This window comes from Chiloscyllium plagiosum, chromosome 7 (genome assembly GCF_004010195.1).
Source record: "Chiloscyllium plagiosum isolate BGI_BamShark_2017 chromosome 7, ASM401019v2, whole genome shotgun sequence".
In the NCBI taxonomy this organism is placed as follows: Eukaryota; Metazoa; Chordata; class Chondrichthyes; order Orectolobiformes; family Hemiscylliidae; genus Chiloscyllium; species Chiloscyllium plagiosum.
In genome coordinates, this window is record NC_057716.1 from 66,546,144 (window position 1) to 66,559,623 (window position 13,480).

At 40.8% G+C, this 13,480-nt stretch overlaps 1 protein-coding gene across 4 annotated transcripts in view; it reads right to left on the minus strand.

Moving 5' to 3' along the window:
* slc12a8 (solute carrier family 12 member 8) overlaps positions 1-13,480 on the minus strand; it is a 148,290-nt gene that overhangs the window by 126,660 nt on the left and 8,150 nt on the right. Inside the window, exon 1 of one of the 4 annotated variants that reach the window (XM_043693964.1) lies at positions 10,283-10,372. The exons of the other annotated variants lie outside the window; for them this stretch is intronic. The gene's annotated coding sequence lies outside the window, so the exon portion shown is untranslated. Of the gene's footprint in view, positions 1-10,282; positions 10,373-13,480 lie in introns of those variants that run through there. 4 annotated transcript variants of the gene reach the window in all.

Below are 13,480 nucleotides of genomic sequence, written 5' to 3' on the forward strand. Positions count from 1 at the left end.
TGCTTATCCATACTTCTCAATCATTCCACTAATATTTACAACTGAAAAAGTACAGACATCTAACTTTGTAACCATTACAAATCAATCACCCCTAAGAAATCTAACTCTGCAAAAAAAGGACATCCTCCTAGACAAACACTAATTCTAAATGTTTTAATGTGAAATAATTAAATGCTTATCCATACTTCTCAATCATTCCACTAATATTTGCAACTGAAAAAGTACAGACATCTAACTTTGTAACATATTGTATTAAATGACTGTGTAGTACAATATAAATATCACTGAAATGCAAGATAATTGTTTGCTATCAAGATAAACTGTAATGGATTCAAAAGCTAAGCAGATGGCCAAACGTCTACATTATCTCTCAATCTGAAGGTGGTTAGGTTTTGAGAGGGGGGGGGGGGGGGCGCGTGCAAGAGAGGCAAGAGAGTGGGGGATGTGGGGGGAAGGGAAGCTACCCTAAAAATGATCCTTTGCCAGATGTTGACTGTGTAAGTATAGAACGCATTAAAGACATGGCTGCTACTTGGTATGATAAAAGCAAATGTTATTAATAACTCATGGCATTTCACAGATCCTCATATCTTGTCAGCAAATCAGAACACTGAATAAAAATGTCTTTAGGTACTTCTCAAACTGGACATATATAAATGGACACTAGACCAGGAGAGAAAAAGGCATTGATTAACAAATTGATACTAAATATAATTGCCAGTAAAATCTATACATGTACTTGGACATCGCGGTCTATTGAGGAAACTCGAAAGAGCTAAGGCTGTTGAAACGGCAGGCCAATGGGAGAAAGTACATAAAAAGACCAGAATCTGAGGGATGACAGATCCAAAAGGGATAACAGGACAGCAGACAAGGGGCAAGATCATGGAGCAACAAGGATTCTGAATTGAATACATTTGAGTAGAAGTAAACAGAGCTACAGGTAGTTCTGGGATAATGCACACTTTGGCACTGCAATGTGGCTATAATGTCGCTGAAGAATTAGGGAATGAAATTTTCAAGAACACCTAACTCCTTTCACAATAGCACGATTCCACTGGGGATTAAATTGCATCCTTCATTCTGCACATGTGTCGACATCTCCACACTGTTCTGCGCCTGCACCGAAATCTCTATGACATTCTGTGCCTGCGCCAACATCCACACCGTTCTGCACATGCGCCGACATCCATGCCATTCCACATATGCACAATGTCAGCACTGTTCTGCCATGTTAGCACCAGTCTTTATGCCGCACAGGCGCCGATGTCAGCTGCCGACAAAGCAGCTTTGTGTGAGAGCAGCTTTCTTACATTTTTATAACTGTATTATGTTAAATTTACTTTTGTTTTGTTAATAAATATGATTTCAATCTTCATTCAGGCTGTGCTAGACTTGGCGTCAGATTTTTGGGTGATTTTTGAGTGACCATGAGTGATATTTTTGGCTGCTCTGTCCCTAACCCCACTTTTCCCACAGGTCCCATTATTTCTATTAAGTGATTTTGCATTAAGTGAGGTTTTGTTGGAACGCAACTATGGTGTTATAGGAGAATTATCTGTAGATATAGAGTCAGAGACATGTACAGCATGGAAACAGACCCTTCAGTCCAACCCGTCCATGCTGACCTGATATCTCAACCCAATCTAATCCCAATCACCTGATGAAGGAGCGTCGCTCCGAAAGCTAGTGTGCTTCCACTCACCCTAAACCTATGCCCTCTAGTTCTGGACTCTTCGACCCCAGGGAAAAGACTTTGTCTTTTTGTCCGATCCATACCCCTTATGACCACTGTAAGGTCACCCTTCAGCCTCTGATGCTCCAGTGAAAACAGCCCCAGCCTGTTCAACCTCTCCCTACAGCTCAAATCCTCCAACCCTAGCAAGATCCTTGTAAATCTTTTCTCAACCCTTTCAAGTTTCACAACATCTTTCCAATAGGAAGGAGACCAGAATTGCATGCAATATTCTAACCAATGTCCAGTACAGCTGCAACATGACCTTCCAACTCCTGTACTCAATACACTGTCCAATAAAGTAAAGTATAACAAATGCCTTCTTCACTATCCTATCTACCTGCGACTCCTCTTTCAAGGAGCTGTGAACCTGCACTCCAAGGTCTCTTTGTTCAGCAATATTCCCTAAGACCTTACCATTAGGTGTGTAAGTCCTGCTAAGATTTGCTTTCCCAAAATGCATCACCTTGCATTTATCTGAATTAAACTCCATCTGCCACTTCTCAGCCCATTGGCCCAACAAATCCAGATCCTGTTGTAATCTGAGGCAATCTTCTTCGCTGTCCACTACACCTCCAATTTTGGTGTCATCTGCAAACGTACTAACTATGCCTCTTATGCTCACATCCAAATCATTTGATATAAATGACGATAAGTAGTGGGCCAGCACCAATCCTTGTGGCACTCCACTGGTCACAGCCCTCCAGTCTGAAAAACAACCTTCCACCACCACCCTCTGCCTTCTACCTTTGAGCCAGTTCTGTATCCAAATGGCTAATTCTCCCTGTATTCCATGAGATCTAACCTTGCTAATCAGTCTCCCATGGGGAACCTTGTCGATCGCTTTACTGAAGTCCATATAGATCACGTCCACCGCTCTGCCCCCATCAATCCTCTTTGTTACCTCTTCAAAAAACTCAATCAAGTTTGTGAGACATGATTTCCCACGCACAAAGCCATATTGACTATCCCTAATCAGTCCCTGCCTTTCCAAATACATGTATATCCTGTCCCTTAGGATTTCCTCCAATAACCTGCCCACCACCACCATCAGGTTAACCAATCTATAGTTCCCTGACTTGTCCTTACCACCTTTCTTAAAAATTGGCACCACATTAGCTAACAACAGTCTTCCAGCACCTCACCTGTGACTCTTGATGATACAAACATCTCAGTAAGGGGCCCAGCAATCACTTCCCTAGCTTCCCACAGTATTCTAGGGTACACCTGATCAGGTCCTGGGAAGTTATCCACTTTTGTGTTTCAAGACATTCAGCACTTCCTCTTCTGTAACTTGAACATTTTTCAAGATTTCACTATCTATTTCCCGACATTCTCTACATTCTCTCATTGCCTACAAAGGATAGACCAAATCTAAAAGTTGAAGTTCTAAATTGGAGAAAGGCCAATTTTGACGGTATTGGCCAAGAACTTTCAAAAGCTGATGGGGACAGATGTTTACAGGTAAAGGGACACCTGGAAAATGGAAGCCTTCAGAAATGAGATAACGAGAGTCCAGAGAAAGTATATTCCTGTTTGGATGAAAGGAATGGCTCGTAGGTATAGGGAATGCTGACTGACTAAAGAAATTGAGGGTTTTGGTTAAGAAAAAGAAGGAAGCATATGTCAGGTATAGACAAGATAAATCGAATGAATCCTTTGGGTATAAAGGCAGTAGAAGTATACTTAAAAGGAAAATCAGGAGGGCAAAAAATGGACATGAGATAGCTTTGGCAAATAGACTTAAGGAGAATCCAAAGGGTTTTTACAAATACATTAAGGACATAAGGGTAACTCGGGAGAGAATAGGGGCCTTCAAAGATCAGCAAGGCGGCCATTGTGTGGACCTACAGGATATGGGGGAAGATACTAAACGAGTATTTTGCTTCAGTGTTTACTGTGGAAAAGGACATAGAAGGTATAGAATGTAGGGAAATAGATGGTGACATCTTGAAAAATTACAAAGGAGGAAGTGCTGAATATCTTGAAACACATAAAAGTAGATAAATTCCTCAGGACCTGTAGTTACAGAGCATGAAGTCATAAATGAGTAGGGCAATGACAGACATGCAAAGTGTGAAAATAGATAAGTCCCCTGCGCCGGATTGGATTTATCCTTGGATTCTCTGAGAAGCCAGGGAGGTGACTGCACAGCCTTTGGCTTTAATCTTTATGTCATCATTGTCTACAGGAATAGTACCAGAAGACTGGAGGACAACAAATGTTGTCCCCTTGTTTAAGAAAGGGAGTAGAGACAACCCTGGTAATTATAGACCAGTGAGCCTTACTTTGGTTTTGGGTAATGTGTTGGAAAGGGCTATAAGAGGTAGGATTTAAAATAATCTAGAGAGGAAACCTTATTTAGTCCTTTGAGATGGTGACCAAACAGTTGGATGAGGGTAAAGCAGTTGATGTGCGTCTTCAAGGTCAGCTATGAATCTTGCTGGTTGCTTATTTTTCTTCGACGAACTCCAGTGTCCAGAGACACTTGAGATCAAGCAGCAGAGGCAGTAGCTATGAAGGTTCACTGCAGGGTCAGACACCTGTGAGGGTTTCTTTCTCCATTGATCCACTTCCCAGCATGTGGGCACTGACTTTGTCTCCCTTCTTCCTTTTTTTAAAAGTGCTGTTTTTAAAATCTTTTTTCCCCCAAAGTACCAAAACAATGCAACAGCTCAAAAAAACGTAATTACTGCTCCTAGAATTTGAGAAATCAGCTCCAATGCTGAAAATACCTAAAAAAAAAACCAGAGCTTCTGCAGCCACAATTGGGAGATCATGTTGCAGCTGTACAGGACATTACTTAGGCCACCTTTGGAGTATTGCATGTAATTCTGGTCTCCCTCCTATAGGAAGGATGTTTCCTGAAAGGGTTCACAAAAGACTTACAAGGATATTGCCAGGATTGGAAGGTTTGAGCTATAGGGAGAGGCTGAATAGGCAGGGCCTGTTTTTCCCTGGAGTGTCAGGAGTTGAGGTGAGACCTTATAGAGGATTATATGAGGAGCTTGGATAGGGTAAATACACAAGGTCTTTTCCCTGGGTTGGGGGAGTCTAGAACTAGAGGGCATATGTTAAGGGTGAGAGGGGAAAGATTTAAAAGGTTGGTACAATTATAACATTTAAAAGGCATCTGGATGGGTATATGAATAGGAAGGGTTTAGAGGAATATGGACCAAGTGCTGGAAAATGGGACTAAATTTATAAAGAATATCTGGTCATCATGGATAGTTCGGACCGAAAAGGCTATTGCAATGCTGTGACTTTATGAGTCCATGTTAAAACTTCCCACAAGGGTAAACAACTTTTCCACATATAACCTGTCATGTTCTCTAAGAATCTCATATGTTTCAAAATGGTCAACTCTCATTCTTTTATATTCCAACAAGTGTAACCCCAATCTACTCAAGCTCTTCTCATGAGCTAGTATCAGGCTAGTAAACCTTCTCGGAACTTCTGCAAAGATAACATATCCTTCCCTAGATAATAGGATCCAAAACCACTTAGAATGTTCCGGCTGTGGCCTAATGCCTTGGTTTTAGTAAAAGCTCCCTACTTTTATATTCCATTCCCCTTGAAAGAAGGGCCACCATTACATTTGAGGACTCGTCTACTGAGGTGGTATAAGCTGAGGTTAGAAACAGGAAAGGAGATGTCACCCTGTTGGGAGTTTTCATTAGGCCTCTGAATAGTTCCAGAGATGCAGAGGAAAGGATAGCAATGATGATTCTCGATAGGAATGAGAATGACAGGGTAGTTGTTATGGGGGCCTTTAACTTTCCAAATATTGACTGGGAACACTATGGTTTGAGTACTTTGTCAAATGTGTGCAGGACGGTTTCCTGACATTACGTAGACAGGCTGTCAAGGGGCAGGGCCACATTGGATTTGGTACTGGGTAGTGAACTCAGCCAGGTGTTAGGTTTAGAGATAGGTGAGCACTTTGGTGATAGTGACCACAATTCAATTATGTTTACTTTAGCTATGGAAAGGGATAGGCACATACCGCAGGGCAAGAGTTATAGCTGGGTGAAAGGCAATTATGATGCAATTAGGCAAGATTTAGGATGCATAGGATGGGGAAGGAAACTGCAAGGGATGGACACAATTGAAATGTGGGGTTTATTCAAGGAACAACTACGCGTGTCCTTAATAAATATGTACCTGTCAGGCAGGGAGCAAGTTATCAAGCAAGGGAGCTGTGATTTACTAAAGAAGTTGAAGCTCTTGTCAAGAGGAAAAAGAAGGCTTATGTTAGGATGAGACATAAAGGCTCAATTAAGGCGCTTGAGAGTTACAAGTTAGCCAGGAAAGACCTAAAGAGAGCACCGAGAAGAGCCAGGAGGGGACAGGAGAGGTCATTGTCAGATAAAATCAAGGAAAACCCTACGGCTTTCTTTAGTTATATCAGGAATAAAATAATGACTAGAGAAAGATTAGGGCCAATCAAGCATAGTAGTGGGAAGTTGTTCGAGGAATCAGAGGAGATGCGGAAGCACTAAATTAATATTTTTCATCAGTATTCACACCAGAAAAAGACAATGCTGTCGAGGAGAATACGAGATTCAGGCTACTAAAATAGATGAGATTGAGGTGCACAAGGAGGTGGTGTTAGCAATTCTGGAAAGTGTGAAAATAGATAAGTCCACTGGGCCAGATGGGATTTATCCTAGGATTCTCTGGGAAGCCAGGGAGGACATTGCCGAGCCTTTTCTTTGATCTTTATGTTGTAATTGTCTACAGGAATAGTGCCAGAAGACTGGAGGAAAGCAAATGTTCCCGTGCTCAAGAAGGGGAGTAGAGACAACCCTGGTAATTATAGACCAGCAAGCCTTACTTCAGTTGTGGGTGAAATATTGGAAAAAGTTATAAGGGACAGGATTTATAATCATCCAGAAAGGAATAAGTTGATTAAGGATAGTCAACATGGTTTTGTGAAGGGTAGATCATGCCTCACAAACCTCATTGAGTTCTTTGAGAAGTTGGATGAGGGTAAAGTGGTTGATATGGTGTATATGGATTTCAGTAAGGTGTTTGATAAGGTTCCTCATGGTAGGCTATTGCACAAAATTCGGAGGCATGGCATTGAGGGTGATTTAGCGATTTGGATCAGAAATTGGCTACCTGAAAGATCAGAATTGGTGGTGGTTGATGGGAAATGTTCATCCTGGAGTTCAGTTACTAGTGGTGTACCATAAGGATCTGTTTTGGGGCCACAGCTATTTGTCATTTTTATAAATGACCTGGATGATGGCATAGAAGGATGGGTTAGTAAATTTGTGGATGACACTAAGATCGATAGAGTTGTGGATTGTGCTGAAGGAACATAGGAAAGTTGCAGAACAGGGCTGATAGGTGGCAAATAGAGTTTAATGCAGAAAAAAAGTGTGAGGTGATTCACTTTGGCAAGAGCAACAGGAATAGAGTGTACTAGGTTAATGGTATGATTCCTGGTAGTGTAGATGAGCAGAGAGATCTCGGTGTCCATGTACATAGATTCCTGGAAGTTGCCATCCAGGTTGATAGAGTTGTTAAGAAGGCATACAGTGTGTTAGCTTTTATTGGTCGAGGGATTGAGTTTCATAGCTACGAGGTCATGCTGCAGCTATACAAAACTGGTGCTGCCGCATTTGGAGTTTTGCGTACAGTTCTGGTCACCACATTATAGGAAGGATGTGGAAGCTTTGGAAAGGGTTCAGAGGAAACTTACTAGGCTGTTGCCTGGTATGTAGGGAAGGTCTTATGAGGCATGGTAGGCTATTGCACAAAATTCGGAGGCATGGCATTGAGGGTGATTTAGCGATTTGGATCAGAAATTGGCTACCTGAAAGAAGACAGAGGGTGGTGGTTGATGGGAAATGTTCATCCTGGAGTTCAGTTACTAGTAGTGTACCATAAGGATCTGTTTTGGGGCCACGGCTATTTGTCATTTTTATAAATGACCTGGATGATGGCATAGAAGGATGGGTTAGTAAATTTGTGGATGACACTAAGATCGATAAGAGTTGTGGATTGTGCTGAAGGAACATAGGAAAGTTGCAGAACAGGGCCGATAGGTGGCAAATGGAGTTTAATGCAGAAAAAAGTGTGAGGTGATTCACTTTGGCAAGAGCAACAGGAGTAGAGTGTACTAGGTTAATGGTAAGATTCCTGGGTATTGTAGATGAGCAGAGACATCTTGGTGTCCATGTACATAGATCCCTGGAAGTTGCCACCCAGGTTGATAGAGTTGTTAAGAAGGCATACAGTGTGTTAGCTTTTATTGGTCGAGGGATTGAGTTTCAGAGCTATGAGGTCATGCTGCAGCCGCATTTGGAGTTTTGCGTACAGTTCTGGTCACCACATTATAGGAAGATGTGGAAGCTTTGGAAAGGGTTCAGAGGAAACTTACTAGGCTGTTGTCTGGTATGGAGGGAAGGTCTTAAGAGGAAAGGGTGAGGGACTTGAAGTTGTTTTCATTAGAGAGAAGAAGGTTGAGAGGTGATTTAATTGAGACATATAAGATAATCCAAGGGTTAGATAAGGTGGACAGTGAGAGCCTGTTTCCTTGGATGGTGATGGCTAGCACAAGGGGACATAGCTTTAAACTGAGGGATGATAGATATAGAACAGATGTCAGAGGTAGTTTCTTTACTCAGAGTAGTAGGGACATGAAATGGCTTGCCTCCAACAGTAGTATACTCGCCAACTTTAAGGGCATTTAAATGGTCTTTGGATAGACATATGGATGAAAATGGAATAGTGTGGGTTAGGTGGGGTTCAGATTGGTTTCACAGGTCGGCACAACATTGAAGGCAAAAGGGCATGAACTGCGCTGTAATATCCTATGTTCTATTTGCCTTTCCTATTAGACCACACTACGTCTATAATTACCATGTGTAGCAGTATTTAATATTAATGTATAATAGCGTTACTTTGAACTCCACGCCTGAAGACAGTCTTGACTTTGCCTTCTCCTTAACTAGTCTGTTTGAACTCAAACTCTGTGACATAAAACTACATGATAAAACTGGAGCAAAATAAATGGAACAGAATTTTAAACAAGTTAATTAACTGAGGGTGAAAATTGCCAGGTGAGGAAGAAAAAGTGCTAAAGTAGTCAAATCCAGAAGAGAGAAATTCATACCCAAGGATTTTAACAGAGAACAGAAATACTGCAAAAAAATGCCAACTTGGAATATAATTTGTGAATAGATCAAAAAGCTCATTTCAGGGTTCAACAGGAGGCAAGATTATTAATGGCCTGGTTAGGAAGGGATGAGAGGTTAGCAGTAAGGAAACATGAGTGGGAGATTTGGAACACAGACTTTTGCAATGTTGAATTGGAGGAAGGACAACTCACCCAGAACCTCAGAGGCACTCAGCGATCAAATGGTTAATGATGGAAATCATTACTCAAAAGTATTTCAGTCATATCTGAATAGAGTATTAAGCAGCACAATTTCAACACCGTTTGAATTATCTACCGTCAGCAGAACAAGTCCAGTACGGTGTTTCACTGTTCAGAGGTCCCAATGCACTTTTACAGACAGTTAATTTTGTCATTTTAAGAAACCAGACTAATTCACCATGGGCACTTGATATTAAAAAGTTAGGCAAACTGTCTTCTGACAGACAGCATCATTTGCTGTACAACTTACGACTTGTCCAGAGCTCTGCACACTATAATTATGGATGAAATAGAGCCCAAAACAAACAAAGTTAAATAAAAATATTTCTCAAGTGCCCAAGTTTGGTTGCAAGGTGTATGCAATACATCTTCCAAAGGCAAGCAAGTGCCATTTGCGCCCATCTTCCTCTCTGCCCACTAACACCCACTCCCCCTAAGCCCAATACCACCAAGGCTGTGGAAAGAAAATCCTTGTGCTTCTCCTGCTTCTGGACTCTTCATCTCCCACCCAAGCTTGCCAGCATTTAATGATCCCTTTACATCTTTCAGGTGTTCAGAATTGGGACCCATAGTCATAGTGGGGTCAAAACATTTTATATACGTTCAACTGTATGTTTTGGGATTTTCTACTCAATGTCTTTGTTTGTGATGTCCAAAAGCTTCAGTTTCAAAATGATATAGTTTATCACAACGGCTTTTGTCAGATAATTGGTTGTTCCTGTTATGCGAGTGTGTGGTACTGGAAAAGCATAGCAGGTCAGGCAGCAACCGAGGAGCAGGAGAATCGTAGTTTCGGGCATAAGCCCTTCATCAGGAATGAGCAGTCCTCACTTTCTCCCTGTTCCTATTATGTAACTAGCTCTGCTCTTTTGAACAGAGAGCAACAATATCCAAAGGGATGGAACCACACAACAAGCACTGCAAACAACAATCCCATATGCAAATGAGAATATGTTGAACATATAATTATATATTCAATTGTTGCATGATTCTTGACTTCATTTCCAAGTTTGAACGTGGAAAAATCATTTTAGTAAATTAGCATTATTCATCTGCAATACTGTGCCACTTCTTAGCAAACAAGCAGGCTTTGATAACACAACTAATATACTTTGCAACAAAAATTTTCTTCATTTTAAATTAAGACTGAAACTTACAAAACCCAGCAAGCAGCAAATAACTAGGAGAAGAAAAAAAATGCAGAAGCTGGAAGCAGGTTCAATTCCATCCCACGCCTAATGCTTCTTCTCCTTTTTTACTAACTCCTTTATTAAGTGATGCATAACTTCCTTAATCAAGTTTGCATACGTGTATTTAGGCTTGCACAATACCAGAATTAGAAAACTTCAGCAATATCCTCAATAATCATCATCCCTTCATTAAATTTAAAGCTGAATCACACAAGGCAAGGATCAATTTCCAAGATACCACAGTATTTAAATTGACACAAGAAAACAATGTAAATTCCATGGATTTTTTTTCATTTTCTTACATTTTTAACTGACTGAAATGAGAAAAGAACAGTTTTAAAACCAAGAATTGCTGGAGGACTGATGCATGTTTTGAAAGCAAATAATCTGACAGTCATTGTAAATATTGTTTACACAACTGCTGGAGCGATGGGCTGTGTAAATGGAGCTTTTGTTAGCAAAATTGATCTGTGGACTAGTGACCAGTTATCAATGACAGAGGCCTTCTGCCTGTCAACAACCATGTGATTCATTCTCAGGTAGCTAAACAGCTTGAGGCTATAAAAAAGATAGAGAGAAGTCTTCAAGCTTCCCCTGCTTGGGAATTCACTCTGTTCTCTGCAATAAAAGCTGTTTTAATCCTGAAGAAACCCAGACTTTTTGTTTCCTTCCGTTGCTGGAAGTCTAGATTTTTATTTAATACATCAGAGATGTTCTATTAGTGTGAACCAGCCCTTGTACCTTCTGAAAATCAATGAAAACATCCAGAGAAAGATCAAGAAGCAGTATTCTGATCAGCATGAAAACCATCTCAGCAGATCCGATAAACAGAAGACCACTGAACTGCTTTCCCAGTTTTCCCTCTAACCATAACACCCATGGTTCTTCTTTTCCAGTGTGTCCCCTTATGTGTGTAATAGGGAATTTATAAAGGGTTGGAGTTTTAATTGATAGAGTTCTATGCCCAAGATTCAAAATTGTTTACTTGTAGCCAGACCTATTTATTTATAAATTGTTAAGTTCAGAAATATGGTCTGGGCTTTCTGTCAACCTGGGTCTGAAAATCAAGTAAACTGGGGAAGTCGATATACTTTTAAAAATCATTAACTTTTATGATAACTCAGGGAATAACTGGACTTGATTTCCAGTGGGCTACCCCAGTGAGATGTAACAATAGGCAAAAACTAAGAAAAGTTGTTTTTCAAAAATAATTGACACATACTTCTACACATAAAAGATGATTACCCTAAGCACTTTGCACTCATTTGATAGATCACAGCTAGTGCATTTCCATTGTGTATGCCAAAAGTTAGAAATTTTAGCTAAGCTTGTACTACTCTTTCACTGCATGTCAGATCTCAGTCACAGATTTAATTGATGATTCTCACAGCGTTCACTATAATAGCTTCTACTGCTTTTCCCCCAGACAGTAGCTCCTGAATACAGAACATTTAAGCTAGAGATTCCACATTTATTTGCAAGTTTCCAGGTAGCAGGCTGTTCCTTTGTTGATAGATTTAAAATTTTCTCTCCTCTTTGAACTCTTCCCTCTCTTTTACTATTATGGACCAGGCCAGACCCCCTCAAAATATTTTCAGAATGTAGCCTAGACTCTAACTTTTTCCTATTTTAAAGGCAGATGTGAAGTGGATATTTCAGGTATGATGCCACTGGTCTAACCACTCAGCTTTAAGCAAAACAGAATTTATTTAAACACTATAGTCGAAATACGAACAAAAGAAAACAGAATTTAGAACTTAAGTATTGGAAAACTTAATCAACCCGATATAGCAATTTAACTAAGGAACTGTTCCATTCCAGTAACATCCCATGAACACATCGCCTGGTAAAAAGGTAAATTGAAACACAGATTCTTACTGGCAGGAGAGAACAATATCCAAAGAGATTTCAGAGAGAAAGTCATTCAGAAATCATTCACGATAGCTTGCAACCTTTCTCCAGCATCTTGTGACTGACACAGCTAAACCAAACTATAAAAAACTGAATTGGGAGAACTGGCCACTCCCCTGCCATTGTTAAACGGGACTATTTCTAGACTCCTTGGCACCTTTACATCCTCTCTTAAAAAATAACTTGTTAAAGTGACAGCATCATCACACTCACAAACTCCTTCCATCTTTTTCCCTGCAACCTTCCCAACATCCACTCTTGCCATCCTTGCAATCAACTCCTCCACCACCCCTCACCTCCTTACAGCTTTCCTGTCTGCTCCACCTCCTTTGCAGACTCCATCCTCGTTAACTCCCTTGCCCTAACATGAGCCCACCCAATCCCCTTTACTAGTCCAGAAGAGCTGCAAACATTGTCCAATCCCGGCCACCACAGCAGATAGAACATTTGGACCTGACTAAAGCAAACCCCTTAGCAGACCGAATAAAAAGCAGTAGACAACTCCATAACCACCTGCCTTGGTTTCAATGAAAGGTTGTTCTTTCCCAGCCCTGCCCCCTATTTAAAAGGCTTCCAAGTTGAAGAATCATGGAATGTAGCCAAAGGCAACTCTAGCTCCCTCATAGTAACTCCCTCACTGATTCTAATTACTTTCCTAACTGATCACCATTTTTCTCTTCACTGGCTCACCAGTGAAACCATTGGCACCAAGTTCAGAAGAGAAACAGTCTTGATTGGAGGAGCAGCTCTTTACCAATTCTACTAATGGGGAGACTTTTCTCTGACTGGTTGAGTAAATTCTCTTTGGTTTGGGCCTAGTTTACTGAGCTGTCTTTCAGAGGGCTAGTGCCTGCACAGAGGAGACAGAGTGTGGCCAAGGACAGCTTACATCACCCAGGATGCATCCTGGGTGCAGTGCTATCAAAGCCAAGCCTCACATAGGCATCGGCCCTGGTGATTAGTAATGTATGTAATTCTGCCCCAAACACTATCACATCCGCCGGTGAGCATCTGTTCCCACACAAGTCTGGAGTTTCAGATACTGCACTGCTAAAAGTACATGTCTGAAAAGTTTTATTTATTACATCTAAACAATTTGAGTATATTCTAGCTGAAAAAAAAAGTAATGGATTTTTGATCAGGTAGGTGAGGATGAAAATTCTGTATATGGCAAATACATAGATTATTATTTGGCCTAAAGTTAAGTCACGTTTCACATTCTCTTCCTCTCAGCATTTTGGGTAGGCCAAAACT